The 9,097-nt window shown below is 30.0% G+C and overlaps 1 long non-coding RNA gene across 2 annotated transcripts; it reads right to left on the minus strand.

Moving 5' to 3' along the window:
- Nucleotides 1-304: 304 nt before the first annotated feature.
- LOC121175253 (uncharacterized) lies at nt 305-7,702 on the minus strand. Of its 2 annotated transcripts, XR_005892478.1 has the most exons (6): nt 6,397-7,702; nt 5,842-5,972; nt 5,435-5,577; nt 4,767-4,844; nt 1,181-1,223; nt 305-511 (listed from the first exon to the last, which is right to left on the minus strand). It is a non-coding gene; the product is annotated as an uncharacterized lncRNA (long non-coding RNA). The 2 variants fall into 2 exon arrangements; XR_005892479.1 differs by lacking the exon at nt 1,181-1,223.
- Nucleotides 7,703-9,097: the final 1,395 nt, after the last annotated feature.

The raw sequence follows: 9,097 nt of genomic DNA on the forward strand, positions 1-9,097 counted from the left end.
TATCAATATTATCATCTTCATTTAAAGACTCTTCAACGTATGAGTTACACACAACATAATCATCATCATCTTCATCATCATGTAAATTGCTTACATTTCTTAGCAGTTTTGACTCATTATCAGATAAATTATTTTCACATGATGGAACAGAATTTGCAGAATGAAACATAGAACCACAAGCAACATCATTTTCTATGTACAATTCTAGGCATGAGATTTGTTCTTGTTGTTGAAAACTTTCGATCATAGTTTCAACATCTTCGTCATCACAAATTTGCAACGCAACATATTTTCCTGAAACTAAAAATCTACAACTTATAGAAGAAATAATTTCATTATTTTCTAACTTTACCTTATCTTCAATTTTTTTTCAAAGCATTGAAACTTATCCCACGTTTAATCTGAACCGTTTTTTTACTGCCTTCAAATGTCACACCATCACTCTCTTCGTTTACCCTTCCATTGAAATATAAAACTGTTATAACCGAATTCATCATATACCAAAATATACCTGCAAAAACAATTTTATGAATAATTAATCATAACAACAATAACTTCAAAATAAATTAATCTGATAATAACAAATATTATTTCAGTTAAAATTAAGATTAAAATAAAACTTCATTCTAAAAAATAATTATTACTTAAAATAAAATTTGTGATGCGAGAGAGGATTAGGTAGAAAAATTTTCTTCAGAAATGTACCAAGGCAGCGGGCACCAACGAGGCTTTAAATACCAAAATATACTTGCAAAAACAATTTTATAAATAATTAATCATAACAATAATAACTTCAAAATAAATTAATCTAATTATAATAAATATTATTTCAATTAAAATTAAGATTAAAATAAAACTTCATTCTAAAAAATAATTATTACTTAAAATAAAATTTGTGATGCGAGAGAGGATTAGGTAGAAAAATTTTCTTCAGAAATGTACCAAGGCAGTCGACACCAACGAGGCTTTAAATACCAAAATATACTTGCAAAAACAATTTTATAAATAATTAATCATAACAACAATAACTTCAAAATAAATTAACCTAATTATAACAAATATTATTTGAGTTAAAATTAAGATTAAAATAAAACTTCATTCTAAAAAAATTATTATTATTTAAAACAAAATTTGTGATGCGAGAGAGGATTAGGTAGAAAAATTTTCTTCAAAAATGTACCAAGGCAGCCGACACCAACGAGGCTTTAAATACCAAAATATACCTGCAAAAACAATTTTATAAATAATTAATCATAACAACAATAACTTCAAAATAAATTAATCTAATTATAATAAATATTATTTCAATTAAAATTAAGATTAAAATAAAACTTCATTCTAAAAAATAATTATTACTTAAAACAAAATTTGTGAAGGAAGAGAGGATTTCAATTGAAAAATGAAGACTCTGAGGTAGAAGTAGAAAATATTTTTCCGAAACGCACAAAGGCAAAAGCTTTAAGGAAGACTCTGAGAAGGTAGAAGTAGAAAATATTTTTTCCAAAACGCACAAAGGCAGAAACTATAAATACCATGCATGTTTCGCTAGCCACACTTGCAAAACCCCATGCATGTTTCGCTGGACCCAATTGCAAAACCCCCATGCATGGCCATTTCACCAGCCACACTTGCAAAACCCTCTGCACCCTACACGCCTAGTCTGCACGCTACACTACTCCTGCACACCTAGCCACAATGCACTGTTGTACCGCCAGTTTTGACTAGTGAAATAAGGCCTCCATTTCGCTACTGCAAATGGCGAGACAGCCACGTGTCCGCCAATAAGATATTTCGCCAACATGCATGGCGATAAGCGTGTTAAAAAGGAACCCCCCGCGTAATTTGTTTGCAAACAGACCCCTTTGAGGAATTAGTTTGTAAAACTAACCCCCTGGGATCAATTCGCCCACATATTGATCAACAATCCGTATGATCATACGGATTGTCGGCCCAATACAGATTGACAATCCATGTTGGGCCTACAGATTACCAATCCGTATGTGACCCATAAGATTTTTATTTTTTTAAAAAAAAATATAATTTACAATTAATGGTCCAAGGAGGAATCAAACTTCTGTCAGGTACATTATTAATAAAACACTCAATCAACTAAGCTAATAGACATATTATATTTTAAACAAATAGTATCGTTATATATAACACTAAAATTTCTAATTTATATTTAATGTATATGTAAATTTACATAATTAATTTTGTAATGATTATTTTTTATATAATAATTAATTTGTTTACATATATAAATTATAAATAAAAATAATAGGTTTAATAAGTATTTACAGATGTAAAAAAATATCAAATTTATTTAATTATCAAATATATTTTTATAACTAACATCTAAATACATTATTCAATTTAAATTTTTGTTTCAATATTTTTATAACTACAAAATCAAATATATTTTTAAATTTGATTTCAATCATTATCTTAAACTAACAATCTTATCATATTTTAAATTTTGGTTTTAATATTTTTTATAACTACAAAATCAAATATATTTTTAAATTTAATTTCAATCGTTATCTTAAACTAACAATCTTATCATATTTTAAATTTTAAATTTTGGTTTTGATATTTTTATAACTACTTAATCAAATATATTTTTAAAATTAATTTCAAACATTATCTTAAATTAACAATCTTATCATATTTTAAATTTTGGTTTCAAATTTTTTTATAACTATTAAATCAAATATATTTTTTAATTTGATTTCAATCATTATCTTAAACTAAAAATTTTATCATATTTTTATAACTAACAAAATTATTGTACAATTAAAAATTATGTTTCAATATTTTTATAACAAATTTTAATTATTAAAAAAAATATTTATTTTAATTAAAAAAATTAATTATTTTTATTTACGATTTCAATATTTTTCATAAGTAAAAAATTCAATATCTTTTAAATATTTGTTACTATTTTTTTAAAAACTGAAACAAATATAATATATAAATATTGAAATTAATTGTTTCACCAATCTAATCTTAATTTTAGCAATCTAATCTTAATTTTAACAATCTAATCTAATCTTAGTAATAACTAATATATTTTTTATAAATAAAATCAATACTTAACATATAAATCAGAAAAAATTATAAAATTTCACTAATAACTAAATAATAATTGACAAATCACAAATTTAGAAGAAAAATTGAAAAAAAAATTATTCAACAAAAAAAAAACTCATACGGATTGATGATCCGTATGACATTTTTTTCAGAAAATTTTTTCAAAGAGGAATAATAAGAACAACGGTGCAAGATCTATTCTGGTTCATTGTTTATCAATACACAAATGTATAACTCCCTAAGAATTTTAATTGCACTTTTATTCATCACTGTAGGAATTGGGTTCAAGCTTTCCCCAGCCACTTCTCATCCATGGACTCCTGATGTAGACGAAGAGGTGCACAACGAAAGACGAAGAGGAACAACGACTAATGATGACAGAGGAAGAGGAACAACCAATAAGCACCAAGAGAGGAACAGGAACAACCAACAAGCACCAACAAAGGAAGCGAAAGAGGAAGAGACAAAGATGACAGAGGAAGAGGAAGAGGAAGATGAAGCGGAGTAGGAGGAGAAGGAAGGCACTGTACGGACAGAAAAATAGGAGTTTTATAATATTAGGGTGAAGGACAATTTTACCATTTCACCATGGGTGCTGGGTGCACCAAGTAACACCCCTCAGTTTATTTATGTTAAAACTGTTCAATAAAAGAAGGAAAAAAATATTTTTATTTCTTTTGATTCGATTCCATAACACTTAATTCATTTCTTCACTTAACCTCGTTCCTATTTCCAAGCTTAAGGTCTTAGCATATACAGATTGTACTATGGGTGGTGGCCGGTGCAAACCAACGTAGCAAAGGAGCAAGAGGTTTAAGCTTCCAAAAATCAATGGGTGCCCTTGTGGTCCTTCAATCCCATCGCCACCTACTTCGACTGTGTTTCTAAGCATCACCTTGCAGCATTATGGTGGATGGGAGCGAGAAGATACACGTTTTGTTTTGTGTGTATCATAACTAAGTTGATAGTTAGAGATTATTTGTACCATTGGCGGAGTCGAGGTCGATTTCACCTTCTCCTTCTTCTTTTGTGGTGGATCATTCTTGTTTGAGTTGTCGGTGTTGCAAGAACACATGTGTCATCAGTGCTGATGGTGGCACGGACCATCGTGAGAGGTTCCTCAGCGAGGACGGACTTATCTAGTTTCCGGTGGAAGTTCATGGATGGTGGGGTGGGAATGGGATGGAGGAAGATAGGGATAAGGTGGTCATTTTTTAGTGATTTTTAATTTTTAAAATTAAATAAAGATACTAGCATTTTTTAGTTATTATGTTAAATTAATTATTTAAAAATTACCAAAAGACAATGGATTCAAATGAAAAATTAAAAAAAACCAAAATGATAATTTTAAAAATATAAAAAAACTAAAATCAAAGTTTTAAAATTTAATATACTAAAATAAAATAATTGTGAAATATAATGAATTAAAAATGACATTAAATCTTCTAATAACATGGATATCTATTGATAAGCTCAATTTTTCAAGTTTCATTAACTTTTTTGTGAGCTTGATCAATATACTCAAGGTGATAGCATATCTGCATCCAGATATATTATGTTTTTTTTTAATAAAAGAAACAGCATAGGAAAAAAAGCAAAAGAGGTTGGCATTTCAATTGTTATGTTAGCATCCCAACCAGGAATGCCAATGGGGATGGATAGTATCTAACTATTACCTGCCCTGTGAGCTAGAATATCCGTTTGTGCTCATCTTTTGAACATACATACGCAACTACCCACGGATTTTTGTAAACCTGCATATACACGTGGGTATCCATGAATATTAAAAAATTAAAAAAAATTAAAACAAAATATTTATCAAAAGAAAAGAAAGAAAAGTATATAATACTCTGACAATTTCACAAAAATTAGACTCTTCAAAATATGTTTATTGCATAATTCCAAAGCATAAACAATTCAAATAATTGGTCTTTTTAAAAAATATAAGTTCAAACTCTAACTTTATATATATACGTGGGTGTGAGGGAGGGTACTTTGGCATTATACAGGTAGTAAATACCCTCAGGTGTGGATATTACTATATCCTGCTAACTAACAAATACCCACATCCCCAGATAATAAATATTCATTTATACTGCTCATTTCATATATATTGTGGATTTTATCTGCTGTTATTAGCAAAAGCAAATTTTTTTGCCATCCCTAACTCCAACCCCTAAAGCTCCAATAAAACCTCCACCAAACATCTTAATATAAGTAAACCGAGAAATAATTGTAGGAAGGGAAAAAAATTGGAAATATTAACAAATTCTGCATAAGCTCTATTTAATGGGCAATCAAATTCAAAGTATCTTTAGCGATATCATTAAGGTATGACAGAAACCTTATTGACACTGATCAGAACGTGAACAAGTTAAACCAACTGCATGCAAGATCAGTACATATCACAACTTGATTAGTTACAGCCCTTTCACCTTAACCCTTCTATTTGCTCCCAGGTGATTAAGATTAATTATATCTCCGCAGCTTGAAGAAAAAAAGAGCAAACAAAAATCAGTAACTATTTTTATTAAAAATGGCACATAATAAAATAAGCCGGGTTTGAATCTGAAAACTATGTAAAGTAGCATAAGAGAAACAAACTGCAATCATAATAACATTGAGAGGAAAAAGAAAGGAACTAAATGGCATATATAACGCCAACTAGGATTTGTCAAGTCCTACTCTAAAATAGCTCAATTATATACTTTGTTGATACTCCGACTTCATTGAAATCACCATTAAACTTACACTAGTTCTGCACTAACACTAGATAATTTAATATCACATAATGCCATTCTCTTCCAACTTCTATGCTATTTGCTAGCAGTGACACCATTTGTAGAAAAGTGACTTCAAGGCATTCTTGCACATTTCGTGACCTACAGGAAATGTGAGCAAATGTTGGAATATTAATTGAAAACTCTCCATGATTTTAGCAGTAATTGAAAAATTACATGGAAAATGCTAATTGTTATACTCTCAAACATTTGTTGCTTTTCTTATGCAATTTTCCACTCAAATTTTTCCTTTCCTTATTGTCGCTTCGGAGTAAGCAAGACATCAAATATTTTATCTAAGCAATCAACCACCACAAAACCTCATCTTTCCATGCAATCTCAAGTATCATTTAATTTAAAAAAGAAAAAAAGAACAAGAAGTATCATCAACAAGCATGGGGAGAGTAGAAAATAGGTGAAAACATGATTTTTCACATACAAAACATTCTGCATATAAAGTTTCATTTCCCATAATGCAAGATGAGTAAGAATATAATGGTGAAAAGGATTGGAGAACAATGCATACCCTGATTTTTCTTGTCCGTTACCATTGGTCATCTTCACTTGTTTCCCAACGAACACATTCCCTTGTTTTCCAAGGGTCATATGGTGTTTCCCGAATGACACTAGAGAGTGACAGGAGACTCTCTCTATACATAGCAGACTGTAGATTGACAGAGTACAACCATTCACCTCCACCATATATGAAATGCTCAAGCAGCTCTCCTTTGTCATTAAGTTTCTCTAATCTTCCACTTCCTTTGATCCAATAATTCCACCATCTTTGGTGATGCATATTGGGGAAAACCCATTGTTAGGGATAACAATGGACTTAGTCCAGGACGAGTCCACTTTATATTCTTTCATCGCCCATATTTCATCCGTAGCACAGCCTCGGACCGAGCAACACACACTGAGACATCCTCCCATCACCCTCAAACTACAAAGCTCATATTTCTCCATAGTGGAATGATCAAACAGAGGAATCTCTGAAAATCTCCTTCGTAGAGAAAACCAACCAATGAAGAGTCTCATTGAAGGAATTAAAGGATAAAATCTGGTAATCAACTTTGTACTCATTATCTTTAGACTCATCATCATAATAATCATATTTGTATTCATCCAACAATCCAATAAGAATTAGCAGGTAGTCATCTGAGGATGTGTCATACCCGAAACCATAGAGATACACAAGGGTTAGACCACACTTAAACTTGGGTGATATTCTGTGGACACCTATTGATGGATTCCATAGAATGAGATCACAGCTACGGTCGTAGTATAAAAGTATGAGCCCTCTGCAAGAACCCAAAATCTCAAGTTTACCGCGATGATCGACCTCATCGTATTGGTCACGGTATGGGGGTGATGTAGGGGGGAGAATCAAACGCAATGCACACATAAGCAGCGGTGAGTCAATATCAATGGATTCGGCATAGAAATCATTTGCTATGAGAAGCAGTTTATCATGGGAGGGTGCGACACAGCTAGGACGTAATGGGAAATGAAAAATTGTGGATCGGAAATAAGAGAAAGCCATGCCTTACACACACGCTTGCATTGCAAAAGAGAATTCACCGGCAAACTGAGGAGAATTTCTCTTATCAACTCCGGAGGGAGAGGGAGAGTGTGAGTGTGCGTTTTCATGCTCTTTCTCCACTCTTCTTCGTCTTTCGTTGCAGCACGAACAGATAGAGCTTCTACTCCAACTGCGAACTTAACTAGAGTTGCTTCTACAATGGTGAACTCAACTTTGTTTCTAGGGTTCTTATCACATTGAACCAAAAGCAGAGGTATTTGCCCCCAACCCTGCGTAGTGTCTGGTTTAAAAGAATCAAATATTTGAATTAAATTAAAGTATATAGGTTTACTGACTTTAATTTCCATTATAATTATTAGGCTTAATCGTAAAGTATTCTTTATATTTTTTCCAACTTACCAAATTAGTCATTTTATATCTTAATCTACTATTAGAATTTTATTTTTTTAATCATGGACTCAAATAACCAATTAAAAAAATTATAATAATATATTAAAATATAGAGAGATCAATGCAGTTGGGATAAATAAGAAGATTATTTTTACAATTCAATCGGAAATAAAAACCTAGCTTAATTTATAATTAAAATTAAATTTAAGAGAAAAGGGTGCATTTAAGCTAAAAATTAAATTCAGTTGTTTACCAATTTTGCTGGGTCATTTTAATTTATTTTGTTTATCTAAACAATTCAAAATATATTTCAAAATTTTTATCCCTTGTTTCATATAAAAAATGAATAACTAACTCATTAAACATAATTATATTAAATAATTTCAATTAATAATTTCATAAACTTAAATTTTATTTAAAAAAATATTTAAAGAATTAAATAGTTTAAGTAATAATTATATTTAATGATATTACATGTAAATTCAAAAAATACCTAATCAATTTTAAAAAGGATCAAAAATATAATTTAGTAAAATAAAATATTTAAATAGTTGAATTTCAAACCTTACGAGTGACTAAAGTACCTCATCAATTTTTTTATTCAAAACGTTGAATTTTGTACTTTGTTGATTGGTTGGTAAATTTTTATTCTTTTAATCACATTTTTTATCTATATAATTCAATCCTAAAACTTTATTAAGAAAATTAAAGTGTAAGCTTAATTCTAATCGAACCAATTATAATGTTAGTTATGACCCACTCTTAATTATGATCATCACCCATAAGATAATTTTTCTTGATTTGATCGAAGGGAATTATAAAAATTATGAAAGTTTAAATCTATAATCATATTAGTTTAAAACTAAAAAAACGTGACAATATTAACATATATTTAAGGATTAAAGTGATAGTAATATTTAGATTTAGAAACTTATTTGATATTTCATGGACTTCAATATTTTCTTAGTTTTTTAAACTAATTATCTTGATAAAACTTATCACTTTCAAAAACTAAAGTGACTATTACTTTAAATTCTAAATAAGTCATTGAATTTTTCAGTTGTTTCATGATGGGTGCCCCAAGACTCAACGAAGGTTTGGTGGTTGGTGTGCGGCAAATTTCCCGACATAGGCTCCTTTTTGAAACATATTCCCGATATGGGTCTATTTTTAAACTATTTCCTGCATGGTGTCGTTATTTATGTAAAAAGTATGCAACTCGCAGAAGTCATTGGCGAGTTTGGCATCGGGGTGACAGCTGGCACTGGTCTCGCCAGTGTTACTGGCGATTTAAGGT

This window comes from Glycine max, chromosome 8, assembly GCF_000004515.6.
Source record: "Glycine max cultivar Williams 82 chromosome 8, Glycine_max_v4.0, whole genome shotgun sequence".
Lineage (NCBI taxonomy): Eukaryota > Viridiplantae > Streptophyta > Magnoliopsida > Fabales > Fabaceae > Glycine > Glycine max.